This window comes from Pongo abelii, chromosome 8 (genome assembly GCF_028885655.2).
Source record: "Pongo abelii isolate AG06213 chromosome 8, NHGRI_mPonAbe1-v2.0_pri, whole genome shotgun sequence".
In the NCBI taxonomy this organism is placed as follows: Eukaryota; Metazoa; Chordata; class Mammalia; order Primates; family Hominidae; genus Pongo; species Pongo abelii.
In genome coordinates, this window is record NC_071993.2 from 26,054,301 (window position 1) to 26,069,148 (window position 14,848).

At 41.0% G+C, this 14,848-nt stretch overlaps 1 long non-coding RNA gene across 1 annotated transcript in view; it reads right to left on the reverse strand.

Moving 5' to 3' along the window:
* Positions 1–7,132: 7,132 nt before the first annotated feature.
* Positions 7,133–14,848, reverse strand: part of LOC134762033 (uncharacterized) — a 120,682-nt gene continuing 112,966 nt past the window's right edge. The window contains exon 4 of the long non-coding RNA XR_010141485.1: positions 7,133–10,265. This is a non-coding gene — a long non-coding RNA (uncharacterized LOC134762033). The remainder of the gene's footprint in view (positions 10,266–14,848) is intronic.

The following is a 14,848-nucleotide window of genomic DNA, read 5'->3' on the forward strand; positions in this document are numbered from 1 at the left end:
TTATTAAGTAAAGTTAAAGGAATCTATGTCATATGGTAATTCACTCTGTTTTTTGTTGTTGTCGTTGTTGTTTTGTTTGTTTGTTTTTGAGATGGAGTCTCTGTTGCCCAGGCTGAAGTGCAATGGCATGATCACAGCTCACTGCAACTTTTGCCTCCCGGTTTCAAGCGATTCTCCTGCCTCAGGCTCCCGAGAAGCTGGGATTACAGGGATGCTTCTCCATACCCCCCTAATTTTTTGTATTTTTAGTAGAGACGGGTTTCACCGTGTTGGCCAGGCTGGTCTCAAACTGCTGACCTCAGGTGATCTGCCTGTCTTGGCCTCCCAAAGTGCTAGGATAATAGGCATGAGCCACCATGCTCGGCCAATTCATCCAGTTTTGATAGTTTACAATCCTTCATTTCACTGAGGAACTAGAAAACTGAATTCCTCCTTATTCTAATGACAGACTTCTCGGACCTCACTTTTAGTCCTCTCTGCATTCTTTCTCCCTCTGCCTTCCCTCTCGTCCACACCTCCTCTGGATATCTCATTCCTTTGTCCTAACTCTGACAATTAGCAGAAATTGCATGAAAACCCTAGTATTTATTTATTTATTTATTTATTTATTGTTTTGGAGAGAGGGTCTGGCTCCATCACCGACGCTGGAGTGCAGTGGCATGATCTCGGCTCACTGCAACCTCTGCCTCCTGGAAAACCCAGTTATTTTTAACAAAGGATAAGCCATACAATACTAGGAATGAGAGGCAGATCCCTGAAGAAAGGGGGATGCAGTTCTGGGAGAGGGAGAGGTATTGGCAGTTAAGTCCTGACCAGGCCAGAGAGCAGCGTTGGCTGGAGGAAGGGTGAGTCCAGCAGCCAAATGGAAATGAGTGCACTGAGGAATTGGAAGAGGAAGAGCAAAGTTCAGTGAGAACCAGAAGGCAGGAGAGCCCAGCACTCTGCTCACATCTGAAGACATGAAGCTGAGAACAGGAAATCCGTGTGGCATTTAGGATTTAGGGTGAACCAGAGGAAGGAGCTGCTGTCCATGTCGGTATTCTCAGGATGACAGTTGGTTTTGTTGTGAAAGACAAGAATGAAAACAGGAATGCCAATGAGACTGATTCTGAGATACTTGGAAGCCTTCAGGGTTTAGAGGGATACATCTCACCCCATGAAGGTCTTATCTGAAAACATATTTGGGTATATTTTAGTAGGTGGGATCAGAGCTCACTGAACAATGAATTCCCTCCCCTGCCTTTGAGGCATCTCCGCAAAAGGGGAGAGATCAGAGGAAACTGAGTATCACATATGAAGTGATATTAGCCAAGGAATAGCTGGAGTGATGAGCTTTGGTCCAGACGGGCGTCGAGTAAATAGAGTCAAGAGTGAAAGAGCTAAGGTGAGAGTCAGGAGGGATTTGTAGAGAGGCCAGTGGAAGGAGAAAATCCCCACTCATGACATCTTCATTTTTTCAGGAAAGAGGAGAACAAGGTCATTTGCTGAGAATTAGAGGAAAAGGATACAGGAGCTTGAGAGAACTAATGGTAGTTCATAATTATTAATAGTACATGTCAATTAAATTCTAAGTGTATTTTAACTAAAAACTAAATATCAACCCTTTGATTTATACTGGCCCCTATGGAGTGCACAGAAACAGAAGAAAAACATTTTCTCTATATCCAGCAATTTAACTAGGCTGAGAGACCCTGGAGACAATATAGGGTTAGAAGAGAGTAGAAGCAAAAAAACGGCACTGACACATTTTCAGGAAAGACAAATGGGGTTAAAATTAATACTGGATGAAACGGTTGGGTTTTTTTGGTTTCTGCTTGTTTCACTCCTGCGTAACACAAACCCAGAACATATAATCTGGTTGATAGAGAAACAAGTAAAGCACTATGTATTTACCAAAATCACACCAAAAAGAAATGAAATATGATATTGAGATAATGATTTATACTTCCAAAAAATGTATATTTGCTACTTTTCATTTTCATGTTCCACAAGCAATGGCAGTATTAAATGAGGGAGTTTGAATATACAGTGTCAATGAATTCATATTCCATTCTTGTTTTATGTTCCTGGATTACGGAAAGGTTATTACATGTATGTTGTGCATATTGATTAAAGAAAACAAAACAAATGAAAAATACTCATCACCATCACCCTACCCCAAACCCTTAAAACCTCTTTTTCCTTTTTTGTTATCTATTTGCCTTATTTTATCATGATGGGAAGCAGCCTGGGCTTGGGATTTTATAACCCAATACACAAAATCTAGGCATGTAATCCTGAGCAAGCAGCCAACTTGCTAGAACCTCAATCTTCCCATTAACAAGAGTGGGGAAAAGGGCATCTAGCTCTTTCTGGGATATTGGGAAAATATCGCTAAGCTTCTGTCTTGCCCAGAGACTTTCTTCGAACTCAACAGAGAGGTTAGAGTCACAAAGCTGACACTTATGGTTAAGAAAGTACCCAGAATTCCTGGCCATTCCAGAGTAAAGTGCCTGGGGATTCGGTCCTGAGATATGGGACTTGCTGTTTTGGGGGGGTCTTTGGAGATCCAGGGTCATGTGATGGGAATATGAAAGTGAATGTGACCTTATTCTGTAGTCACAGGCCTGGGACATTTGGGTCACGTCTGCAGTATCTCATTGAGTCTTCTTCGTGACAAGCTGATGGGAGAGGAATTATCATCTTCAAATTATAGATGTGGAAATGAGATGTGGCCAGTTAAGTGTCTTTATTCCAGATCATTTAGTGGGAAATAAGGAGCTGAAGCTCTAATTGGCAGTTTCTAAGAAAATCCTTTGTTTATAGGACTGCTCTGCTTTATAAAGGCCCTCTCTGTCCAGGAATATTAAGGCAGCATATTGTTAACATAGAAATTTCACACTTGCTACTACTTTAGCTCGTGATTAACACTTGGGGCACAATTCTATATCACTTTAGATTACAGTCATTTAGGCCAGGCATGGTGGTTCACCCCTGTAATCCCAGCATTTTGAGAGGCCAAGACTGGAGATCACTTAAGCCCAGGAATTTGAGACCAGCCTGAGCAATATAGGGAGAACCTACACAAATAATTTAAAAATTAGCCAGGTGTGGTGGTACACACCTGTGGTCCCAGCTCCTTGGGAAGCTGAGGCAGGAGGATTACCTGAGCCCAGAAGATTGAGGCTGCAGTGAGTCATGATCGTGCCACTGTACTCCAGCCTGGGCGACAGAGTGGAACCCTGTCTCAAAATAATAATAATAAATTAATTAATAAAATAAATAGATGACAGTTATTTACATTCACTTCCTGTCCTAAGCCATAAACTCCTCAAGGACAGGAACTACATCATATTCATCACTGGCTGTCCAACCAAGGATAATTTTTCCAATTAAGTGTTTGCTGAGTAACTTGATATACACGTGAATGAAAAAATGACTGAACTAATAAATGTGCAAATGTGTGTCTGGTAGCCCTTGCTTATGTGTACAATTCTGAAGAGTGTCAGGAGCAACTATTTTTGATTTCTCATAGCATATGAATTTTAACTATTTCATTCATCACTTACTGAGCTCTGCCCCGGATGCTATGAGGGCATTGTAACCTCTCAGCATCTCAGCATTTACAAGTGCAAAACTATGAGCGTTCATTTACTTTTCAAGCTTCATCTGTTGGATAATTTTTCATATAAAGTCTACTGATTGTTTGTACTGATACAACCCGTATCAGAAAGGCAATAGTGCAGGCCTTTCTCATATAGCTAGTTGTAATAGCAGTCACTCCATGTTCCCTTCCCAGTTTTTATGTAAAATATGAGTTTGTCATTTTAAACATGTTTCAGAACAGGTTTTTATTTAAAGTAGGCATGTGATCATTAAGGAACACTCACCATGACTTAAACGATCTCATCTAGACTTTTAGTTTCATCAAAGAACGTGCTTTCCTCCAATAATAAGATAGAAACAGCTCTACCAACACCGTTAGCCTTCTGCTTGTGAGATAAAGCAGGAATCTCTCTTAGGGGACTGCTGCACCCCCAACCCCCTGATCAAGAATGGAAATACAGGAAAATCTTATGTTCCTTCAAGGAAAAATATCAGGCACCTAGCTAGCCATGAGAAGTAAATGAACAACTTGATAATCGAGAAGGTAATAGTAGCTTAAAACAACAGCCAAGGAAGTGAGACTCATGAGATGTTTTGGTTCTCTATAGAAACTCAAAATGACATCTTAAGATATGTCCCTGAGTTGTTTTTCAGAAACCCGGACCCCCACCAAATGGATCGGCTGGTACGTAGACCTCATAAGGGGAAACTGAGGACTGAACTCTGACCGTTCTGTGTTCTAAATTTCTTCCTGGGGGTCCTGGAGGAAATCACATCCATGGGTAACCCTAACCTCTGCTTTATAAAGCCTTACCTGTCAGCCGTCAGGGAGGTCGGGTCTTAACCATGAGCTACTCGATTCCCCTTGCATGGTGCCCTGCAACAAATGCCTCACTTTTTCCTGCTGCAAATCCAGATGTCAGCGTTTGGCTTTGCTGCACTGCGCAGGCAGACCCAAGTTTGGTCCAATAACACACAGAGCAGATAGAGGCTCTTTCATATAAAATCTCCATTTCAAATTTTTCCTAAACCCTCAACTTTTTTTATTCTTTGCTCATCTCTTCCAAGGATAATTCCACTGTGTTCCTGATTCCTTTTTTTCTAGCTGGCTCTAGACAGCCTCAAACTTTCTCTTTCCCCTTTGTCTGCAAATTGGCTCCAGTCTTTCCTATGCTGAAACAGTTCCCTTCTTTCATTTCAGTGCTTCTGTTTACTGATCTTTTTCTCCTTTCTGTAGCTGCTACATGACTTGAAACATTAATACGAAAGAAGCTACTGCCTTATTCCATTTGGGCTGCTATAACAAAATACCATGGACTGGGTGGCTTAAACAGCAGACATTTATTTCTTCTGGTTCTAGAGGCTGGGAAACCAAGATAAATATGCTGGCAGATTCCATTTCTGTTGGTGGCCTGCTTCCTGATTCAAAGACAGTTGTCTTTTCACTGTGTCCTCACATGGCAGAAGGGGTGAGGAAGTCTTTTTTAATAAGGGCACTAATCCTATTTACGAAGGCTCTGCCCACGTGACTTAATCACCAAAGGCCCTGCCTCCAAAGACCATCACATTACGGTTCATGTTTTCACATATGTATTTTGGGAGGGACACAAATATTCGGTCTATAGCGGCTAATTACCTTCACTTCCTCAATAGCCACTCACTTTTTTAAAGCAATTTGTTGCAGAGCATATGTTATGGTTTGAATGTCTTCAAAACTCATGTTGAAACTTAATCCCTAATGTGGTAGTTTTGAGAGGTGGGGCCTTTAAGAAGTGATTGGATCTGCCCTCATGAATGGATTAATTCATTCACAGATTAATGCATCAATGGGTTATCATGAGAGCGGGATCCATAGCTTTATAAGAAAGACCTGAGCTAGCACGTGAGCATGTTCAGCCCTGTCTCTATGTGACACCCTGTACAGCCTCAGGACTCTACACACAGTTCCCAGCAGCAAGAATGCTCTCACTAGAAGTGGCTCTGTCACCTGGGAATTATCAGCTTCCATAACTGTAAGAAATAAATTTCTTTATAACTTACCCAGTATCATGTGTTTTGTTGTAAGCAACAGAAAATGGACTAAGACAACATATATACATGCAAATGCACAAACCACCAACATACAGCTCAATAATTATTATTATTTTTTTGGAGATGGAGTCTCACTCTGTCACCCAGGCTAAGGTACAGTGGTGCTATCTTGGCTCACTGCAACCTCTGCCTCCCAGGTTCAAGTGATAATCCTGCCTCAGTCTCTAGAGTAGCTGAGATTACAAATGCCTGCCACCACACCCGGCTTTTTTTTTTTTTTTTTTTTTTGAGACTGAGTTTCGCTCTTGTTGCCCCGGCTGGAGAGCAATGGCACAATCTTGGCTCACCGCAACCTCTGCCTCCCGGGTTCAAGTGCTTCTCCTGCCTCAGCCTCACAAGTAGCCTGGGATTACAGGCATGCGCCACCACGCCTGGCTAATTTTGTATTTTTAGTAGAGACGGGGTTTCTCCATGTTGGTCAGTCCGGTCTCAAACTCCCAACCTCAGGTGATCCATCCTCGTCCTCCTCGGCCTCCCAAAGTACTGGGATTACAGGCGTGAGCCACTGCACCTGGCCTTTTTTTTTTTTGTATTTTTAGTAGAGATGGGGTTTCACCATGTTGGCCTGGCTGGTCTCAAACTCTTGACCTCAAATGATCCACCCGCCTCAGCCTCCCAAAGTGGTGGGATTACAGGTGTGTTCCACCATGCTAGGCCAATAAATGTTTACAAAGTGAACATAACCATGTGGCTGCCATGGAGATCAAGAAACAGAAGACCAGTACCCCAGAAGGCTCCTTCGCCACCCTTTCCCAGGAACTTCCCCACCCCAAAGGGATGCACTCTCTTGAATTCTGTGACTATGCACTTGTTTTGCCTATTTTAAATTTTATAAAAAGGAATCATAAAAGCATATACTCTTTCATGTCTCACCTTTTGCTTAATATTATGCCTGGGCAATTCATCCATGCTGATGCATGTAGCAACGGTTTATCCATTCTCATTGCTGTATACATTCTATTGACTATAGTAGGATATATTTGACCTTTCTGCAATCATTATTTGTTTGTTTCATTGTGTGTTTTGAAACTACAATGGCCTCCCTAGAGGCAATCTTTCAAGACCCTGCTGATTCTTCTTATGGCCAAGCCTGATATGGTTTGGCTCTGTGTTCCCACCCAAATCTCACCTCGAATTGTAATCCGCATGTGTCAAGGGAGGGACCTGGTGGGAGGTGATTGGCTCATGGGGGCAGTTTCCCCCATACTATTCTCGTGACAGTGAGGGAGTGCTCACGAGATCTGATGGTTTTAAAGTGGCAGTTTCCCTGCACTCTCTCTCTCTCCTGTCACCTTGTGAAGACGGACCTTGCTTCCCTTTCACCTTCTGGCATGATTGTAAGTTTCCTAAAGCCCCTCCAGCCATGCAGAACTATGAGTCAACTAAACCTCTTTCCTTCCATAAATTACCCTGTCTCAGGTAGTATCTTTATAGCAGTGTGAGAACAAACTAATACATGAAGGAGTGGCCTGCCCCTCCACACCTGCGGGTATTTCTAGTAGGGTGGGACGAGAGACTGAGAAAAGAAATAAGACACAGAGACAAAGTATAGAGAAACAACAGTGGGCCCAGGGGACCAGTGCTCAGCTTACCAAGGACCTGCACCGGCACCAGTCTCTGAGTTCCCTCAGCTTTTATTGATTATTATTTTCATTATTTTAGCAAAAAGGAATGTAGTAGGAGGGCAGGGTGATAATGAGAAGGTCAGCAACAAACATGTGAGCAATAGAATCTATGTCATAATTAAGTTTAAGGGAAGGTACTATGCCTGGATGTGCACGTAGGTGAGATTTATGTTTCTCTCCACCCAAACATCTCAGCGGAGTAAAGAATAACAAGGCAGCATTGCTGTAAACATGTCTCGCCTCCCACCATAGGGCAGTTTTTCTCCTATCTCAGAATTGAACAAATGTACAATCAGATTTTATACCGAGGCATTTAGTTCCCAGGGGCAGGCAGGAGACAGTGGCCTTCCTCTATCTCAACTGCAACAGGCTTTCCTCTTTTACTAATCCACCTCAGCACAGACCCTTTACGGGTGTCGGGCTGGGGGACGGTCAGGTCTTTCTCATCCCACGAGGCCATATTTCAGACTATCACATGGGGAGAAACCTTGGACAATACCCAGCTTTCAAGGGCAGAGGTCCCTGTGGCTTTCCGCAGTGCATTGTGCCCCTGGTTTATTGAGACTAGAGAATAGCGATGACTTTTACCAAATATACTGCTTGTAAACGTTTTGTTAACAAGGCACGTCCTGCACAGCCCTAGATCCCTTGAACCTTGATTTCATACAACACATGTTTTTGTGAGCTCCAGGTTGGATCAAAGTGATTGGGTCAAAGTGGCTGGGGCAAAGCTACAAATTAACAACATCTCAGCAAAGCAATTGTTTAAAGTGCAGGTCTTTTTCAAAATGGAGTCTCTTATGTCTTCCCTTTCTACATAGACACAGTAACAGACTGATCTCTCTTTCTTTTCCCTACAAATCCACAATCCCACCATTCCTCTTTGCTTCTGGACTTATACTAGACTTAAGTCCTAGCAGGCCCCTGAAGGTAAGGCACAAGATGTGACCCATGAAGAGGTATACTATACTCCAAAAGGACTACTTGATTTTTCCAATTTATACAGCCAAATCTGGGAAATATGTGTAGGAATGGCCGTTAAGGATGTGGGATAATGGTGGAAGAATATAAGATTGGATCAGGCCAAATTGATTGATATGGGACCACTAAGCAGAGATTCTTGATTTAATGTTGCAGCCTGGGGAGTCAGAAGAAGCTCATTTGTTTGCTTGGATGGCTGAAACACGGACCAAAAGGTTATGCACAGTAAACGAATTTGAAATGCCAGAACTACCCTGGTTACTCTAGAGGAAGGGATTGACAAGCTTATGGAGAAAGAAAAGTTGGAGTGAATTTATCATTTCAGATCTGCTCATCCACCCTGGAACACTTTTTTCCATATCTGTGGGAAATAAATGTGTGAGGAGAGCCCTACCAACCTGGAAGAGTTCTGGGGTCCCTGTCTCACTAGGCAAGAACTTATAGTGGGAGCTACTGTCACTGAATTGGGAAACCTAAATTTGTGTCCCATATAATATATTCGACATTGAATTTTATGTTTTCTGGTGTTATTGCTACAATTGCCTTTCTTTTTGTCAGACTCAACTGATATATTTTATCCATCTCTTTATCTTTTGGGGTCCTATTTTCAGGTGTGTCTCTTACATGCTATAAGGTTGGGCATGCACAGCCACATTCCATAATCAAACGGGAGTGGTGTTATATTCAAGATTGGGCTTCATCAGGACCTGAAGGCATGTGGAAAAATGACATGAAAAAGTGGCACGAACGTCCACAGTCTTCACTCTCGCTACCCAACTTCTCTCCCAGCCAGTGTCTATGGCCTCATGAAGAATTCCCTGCAATCAGTTGACAAAACATGAAAGATATCAGGCCTAATTTTAAAATGGTTTTTCATGATATACAGATACTTCCAGGAAGTGGACAGCTGCAGCACTGTAGCCCCTCTCTAGGACATTCGTGAAGGAAAGGGTGAAGGGAAATCCACCCAGTGGGGACAATTCTGAGCAGTGCACCTGTTGTTCAATTTGCTTAGAAGGAGAAATTACCAAATGTGAGATTATATACCAATTCACAGACTGTGGCCAATAGTTAGGCAGGATAATTAGGGAATTGAAAGGATTATTATTAAAAAATTGGTAACAAGGAAGTCATAGGAAGAGGTCAGAGGATAAACCTCTCAGAACAGACAAATACATAAGGTATTTCTGTCCCATGTGAATGCTCAAAAAGCCTGACCTCAGCAGAGGAGGAGGTAAATAATCAACTGGATAGGATGACCTATTCTGTAGACACCAGCCAGTTTCTTTCCCCAGTCACCCCTATCATCACCCATTAGGCTCATGGACAAAGTGGCCATGGTGCCAGGGATGGAGGTGCCAGGGATGGGGTCAGAGATGGAGGATGCATGGACTCAGCAGCATGGACTTCCACTCACCAAGGTTGATCTGGCTACAGTTGCTGAGTACCCAATCTGCCTGTGGCAGAGATCAACACTTAAGTCACCAATATGGCAGCATTTCCAGAGTGATCAGTCGGATGGGTGGAAAGTTGATTATAATGGACCATTTTCCTCATGGAAGGGACAGCATTTTGTTATCAATGGAACAGACACTTGCTTTGGATACAAATTTGCATTTCCTATATGTAGTGCTTCTGCCAAACTACCACCTGTGAGCTCACAGAATGTCTATCCACCATTGTGATATTCTGCACAGCATTGCTTCTGAACAAGAACTCACTTCAGAGTGAAAGAAGTGCAGCAATGGGCCCTTGGTCATGGATTTTACTGGTCTTACTATATTACCCATCATCCTGAAGCCGCTGACTTGGTAGAACAATGCAATGGCATTTTGAAGACTCCATCACAGTTCCAGATGGGTAGCAATACCTTGCAGGGCTGGGGAAAGGTATTGCCTCCTCTGGAAGGCTGTACATTCTTTTCATCAAAGTCCAATATGTGATGCTTTCCCTCCCATAACCAAGATTCACAGGTCCAGGAGTCTAGGGATGGAAATGAAAGGGGCATCACTTACAATTATCTCTAGCAACTTACCAGCAAAATGTTTCCTTTCTTTTCCCAAAGACTCATGTTCTGTTGTCCTAAAAGTCTTTGTTCCAAAGGAAGGAATGGTTCCACCAGGAGACACAACAATGATTATACTGAACTGCAAGTTAAGACTGTCACCTGATGCATCTGAATCTACAGGCAAGCAAAGAAGTTACTGTGCTGGCTGGGTTGATTGATCCAGACTACAAGGGGAAATTGGACAGCTACTCCACAATAGAGGTAAGGAAGAATATGTCTGGAATACAGGAGACTGCTTAACATATCTTTTAATATTACCAAGCTCTGTTATTAAAGTTATTGGAAAGCCACAACCCCATCCAGGCAGGGCTATTAATGGCCCAGATCCTTCAGGAATGAAGACCCGGGTTACCCCACCAGGTAAAACAAATGCACAGCTAACGGCAAAGGGAATACAGAATGGGTAGTAGAAGAAGGTACAAGCTACATAAACATGACTGGTTACAGAAATGAGCATTATAATTGTCAAGAATATTTCTTCCTTATTTTGTTATGAATGTGTTTGTGACTCTGTGTGTGTGCTTGTATGTGTGTGTTTGCAAATATCTGTTTTCTTCCTTTTCTGTTTTTTTTGAGATGGAGTCTTGCTCTGTCGCCCAGTCTGGAGTGCAATGGCGTGATCTCTGCTCACTGCAAGCTGTGCCTCCCAGGTTCATGCCATTCTCCTGCCTCAGCCTCCTGAGTAGCTGGGACTACAGGTGCCCGCCACCACACTCGGCTAATTTTTTGTATTTTTAGTAGAGACGGGGTTTCACCATGTTAGGTAGGATGGTTTCGATCTCCTGACCTCGTGATCTGCTCTCCTCGGCCTCCCAAAGTGCTGGGATTACAGGCTTGAGCCACCATGCCTGGCCTGTTTTCTTCCTTTTCTTATTCTCTTCTTATGCAATATAAGATTTGTTGACTTGATTTCATAGCATTAAAATGCTAACTTTACATCATACTATTTGTTGTCAAGGAGATAACAAAGGATATCAAGGAGAAGAGTAAACATGACCCAAGGATTTTGCATCCTCTTCTGGGGAAGGGGTCAGTGCATTTTCAGTTGTACACAGTTGCATCATTTTAGGTGGAAGCATGACCTTGTTATTGTCTTTATTTGGAAAGTAAGTGTGGTTTAAGGAGCTGTGTATGGGTGCCAAGTTGACACAGGGTAAATTTGTGATGGGTTATTTTATGTGTCAATTTAGGTAGGTCAAGATAATCAGATATTTGATCAAACATTATTCTAGATGTTTGTGGAGGTATTTTTAAGATGAAACTAATATTTAAATCAGTTCACTGAGTAAATCTGATTATCATCCATAATGTGGGTGGGCCCCATCCAATCAGTTGGAAGCTTTAATAGTAAATTTAATAGTAAAAGACTGACCTCCCCAAGAAGAAGAAAGGCTGTCAGCAGACTTCTTTTGGACTCATACCAAAGAAACTCTTCCCTGCCAGCCTACACTGCATACTTTGGTTTTGCCAAGCCTCCACAGTCTCATGAATCAATTCCATCTCAGTACTATATATATCCTGTTAGTTTCATTTCTCTGGGGAATCATTACCATTATAGAGATGTTTTCCATATTTTTATGATAAGAACTCTTGGGCACATTCTACCAAAACTGCAATGAACTAGGTTGTTTACTACCTCTTTTATTCTTGATCAAGTATATCAGTTATGACTATTTTATTAGGCTTTACAAAATGTTGTATTTTTTAATTGAATAAATGTACTGATTTATATTTGTTCTGTGTTCACTAAATTTTCTTTTGTTCTTATTATCTCAAGGGTTGATATGTATTTTTTCATCCTTATTTATTCTTCAGCCATTAAAAATTCTCATCTTTTCCTCTTGTGCATATCCTCTTGCCTAATTATCTTTTTGTTATTAATAGCATTGAATTTTAGTCTATTATGAGTCTGTAGGAAATATATTTTTAGGAACTTACTGCAATTTTATGTGTGGCCTATTTCACTTTGTTTTTTAATGTTCTATGTGTCTGAAAAAATATTTCTTATATATTGGTTTAAAATTCTATTTAGATCTAAGAGATAAATCTTGTTAATTGTGTTACTCAAGTTCTCTACGGTCTTATTTCATTTTTCTTTTCTTTATTTTGTCATTTCTTGAAACATGTCATAAGTTTCCCAGCATAATTGTGGATGTGTCTATTTTTTATATTAATTTTTGCCTTATTTATGTGTTGTTAGTTACATATTTATAGTGGATATATTCTTGACTGGCTTTCCACCATTAAAGAAATCAATGTTTGTCCCATATAATATATTTTACATTGAATTATGTCTGGTACAGTGTTATTATTGCTACTTTTGCCTTTCTTTTTGTTATTGTTTATCTGATATATTTTATCCACCCCTTTTCATTGTATATTTTTGGTCACATTTTCTGGTGTGTCTCTTGAATGAAACCTATAGCTAGACTCTACTTACATACCGGAATACCTCTGTGTTTTATTAGCAAAGCTTATCAATCAATTAATGCTACTGTTATTACTGATATGTTTAGACATATTAAAGTCATTTTATTGTGTGTTTTCTTCTTCCATATTTTCTGGTTTCCTTTTTGTTTCCTTTTCTGCCTTTTGCTACATTGATGGATCATTGTTTGTTCAATTTATTTTTCTTCTGTTGGGAAGTTGTTCATTCTAAATCCTTACCTTCGTGACCAAAAAAGATGTACGCTAAGATGAATCTTTAGCTTCCTAGCATACATACTTTTCTAACATACATTTTATCTTCAAAATTTACAGTATTATTGTGATCTCAACATACAGGGCAAGAACGTTTGCACACTTTTGCCTCCCTCCAGGTGTAGCTTCTTTAGGCTGCCTGTCTCTGCCCTATGTTGGTATCTTTCTAAGGCCCTACCTGTACTTGGAGCTCAGCCCCCACAGGTTGTGAGCAAATGGCTCTGTTGTCTGTGTTGAGTTGTAGAAACCCATTCATCTTGCAGTTCAAGATGCAATTGTCCAATAATTATCCTGAAGACTGCCATAATGCTCTCTCCTGTTCCTTGGGTTTTTTGTCTCTGGGGCTGGAGCTCCCTGGAACATATCCTGGCTGGACAGCATGTTTAATGAGCTAAGATTTCCTCCAGTTACTTTTCTCCATAGAGCTGCTCCTGATTGATTTTATATCAAAGATTCTTCAAAATTTCTGATGCATTGATTAGACTTTTGTTTTCCCATATGATTACGGATTTTTTTTTTGCTTTGTTCTAACATAATGTTTTCATGGGATAATTGTGGTGATGGAAGCATATGTACTTAGACTGTCATTTTGACCCATTCTTATTTCCCTCTATGTTCTCTTTTACTCTGTACCAGCCACATTTATCTAATAATGACCCTATGGGCACATACGCTTTGCTTTTCTTCCTCCAAGCCTTCCTTATTCTAGTGAGACTCTTGCTACATATTTCTTGTATTATTCTTTGTTTATCTTAAGGGCTTTCTGTTCCTTGAAGATTTACCTTTTCCTCACATTTAAATGTTAATATTTTCCTCCACTCAATTCTTATGGTCCTAAATTTGAATCTCTGTTATGAGCAAGTTGTAGCATAAATAAGAATTTAATATTTGCGGGCCAGGCACAGGCGCTCACACCTGTAATCCCAACACTTTGGGAGGCCAAGGCGAGAGAATCACTTGAGCTCAGCAGTTCAAGACAAGCCCAGCAAACATGGCAAAACCCCATCTCTAACTAAAATACAAAAAAATTAGCTGGCTGTGGTGGTGTGCACCTGTAGCATCAGCTACTCAGGAGGTTGAGGTTGGAGGATCGCTTGAACCTGGGAGGTGGAGGTTGCAGTGAGCCAAGATCACAGCACTGCACTCCAGCCTGAGTGACAAAGTGAGACCCCATCTCAAAAAAAAAAAAAAAGAATTAAATATTTGTGAACTTATTACCTCTTGAGAACAGAGTATGTTATCTTTCCTCTCTTTGGATTCCCATTGCACATAACAATGCCGTCCTTATATCAGGCGAAACATTTGTGACTAAAATTGAATTAATTTCAATTTATGACCAGCTCCTATCAATCACAGAAAATTCTTCTATATAGTGTGCTTGGACTGAACAGTTCTATGATCATTGTTTATTTATTGTATTATGTAGTATTTTTTATAACATCAAATATTTGTTGAGAAGCATAGTGAAGCATAATAAAATAAATTACGCTGGTGATTAACTTTTGTCCTTAAATTGAATTGACATCTTTGTCACCCCCTCCCCCGGCATTTTCACATGAAGAACCCCAGGAAGAATATTAAAATTTTAGAATATTTCTTCTTTGCTCATTACTTATAGATATTAGCTGCTATCAAGTATTTTCTTAAACAATGCTATCTACGCAGCACACACACCCTTAATCTCGTGCAGGGAGTGCTACGCTGAGGCGAATCCTTATTTATCACAACACTGCCCCCTAATCATTCATGCTGCTCAACCTTATCACAGGTCTTTCCATCAGAGTGTGTCTCCATGGTA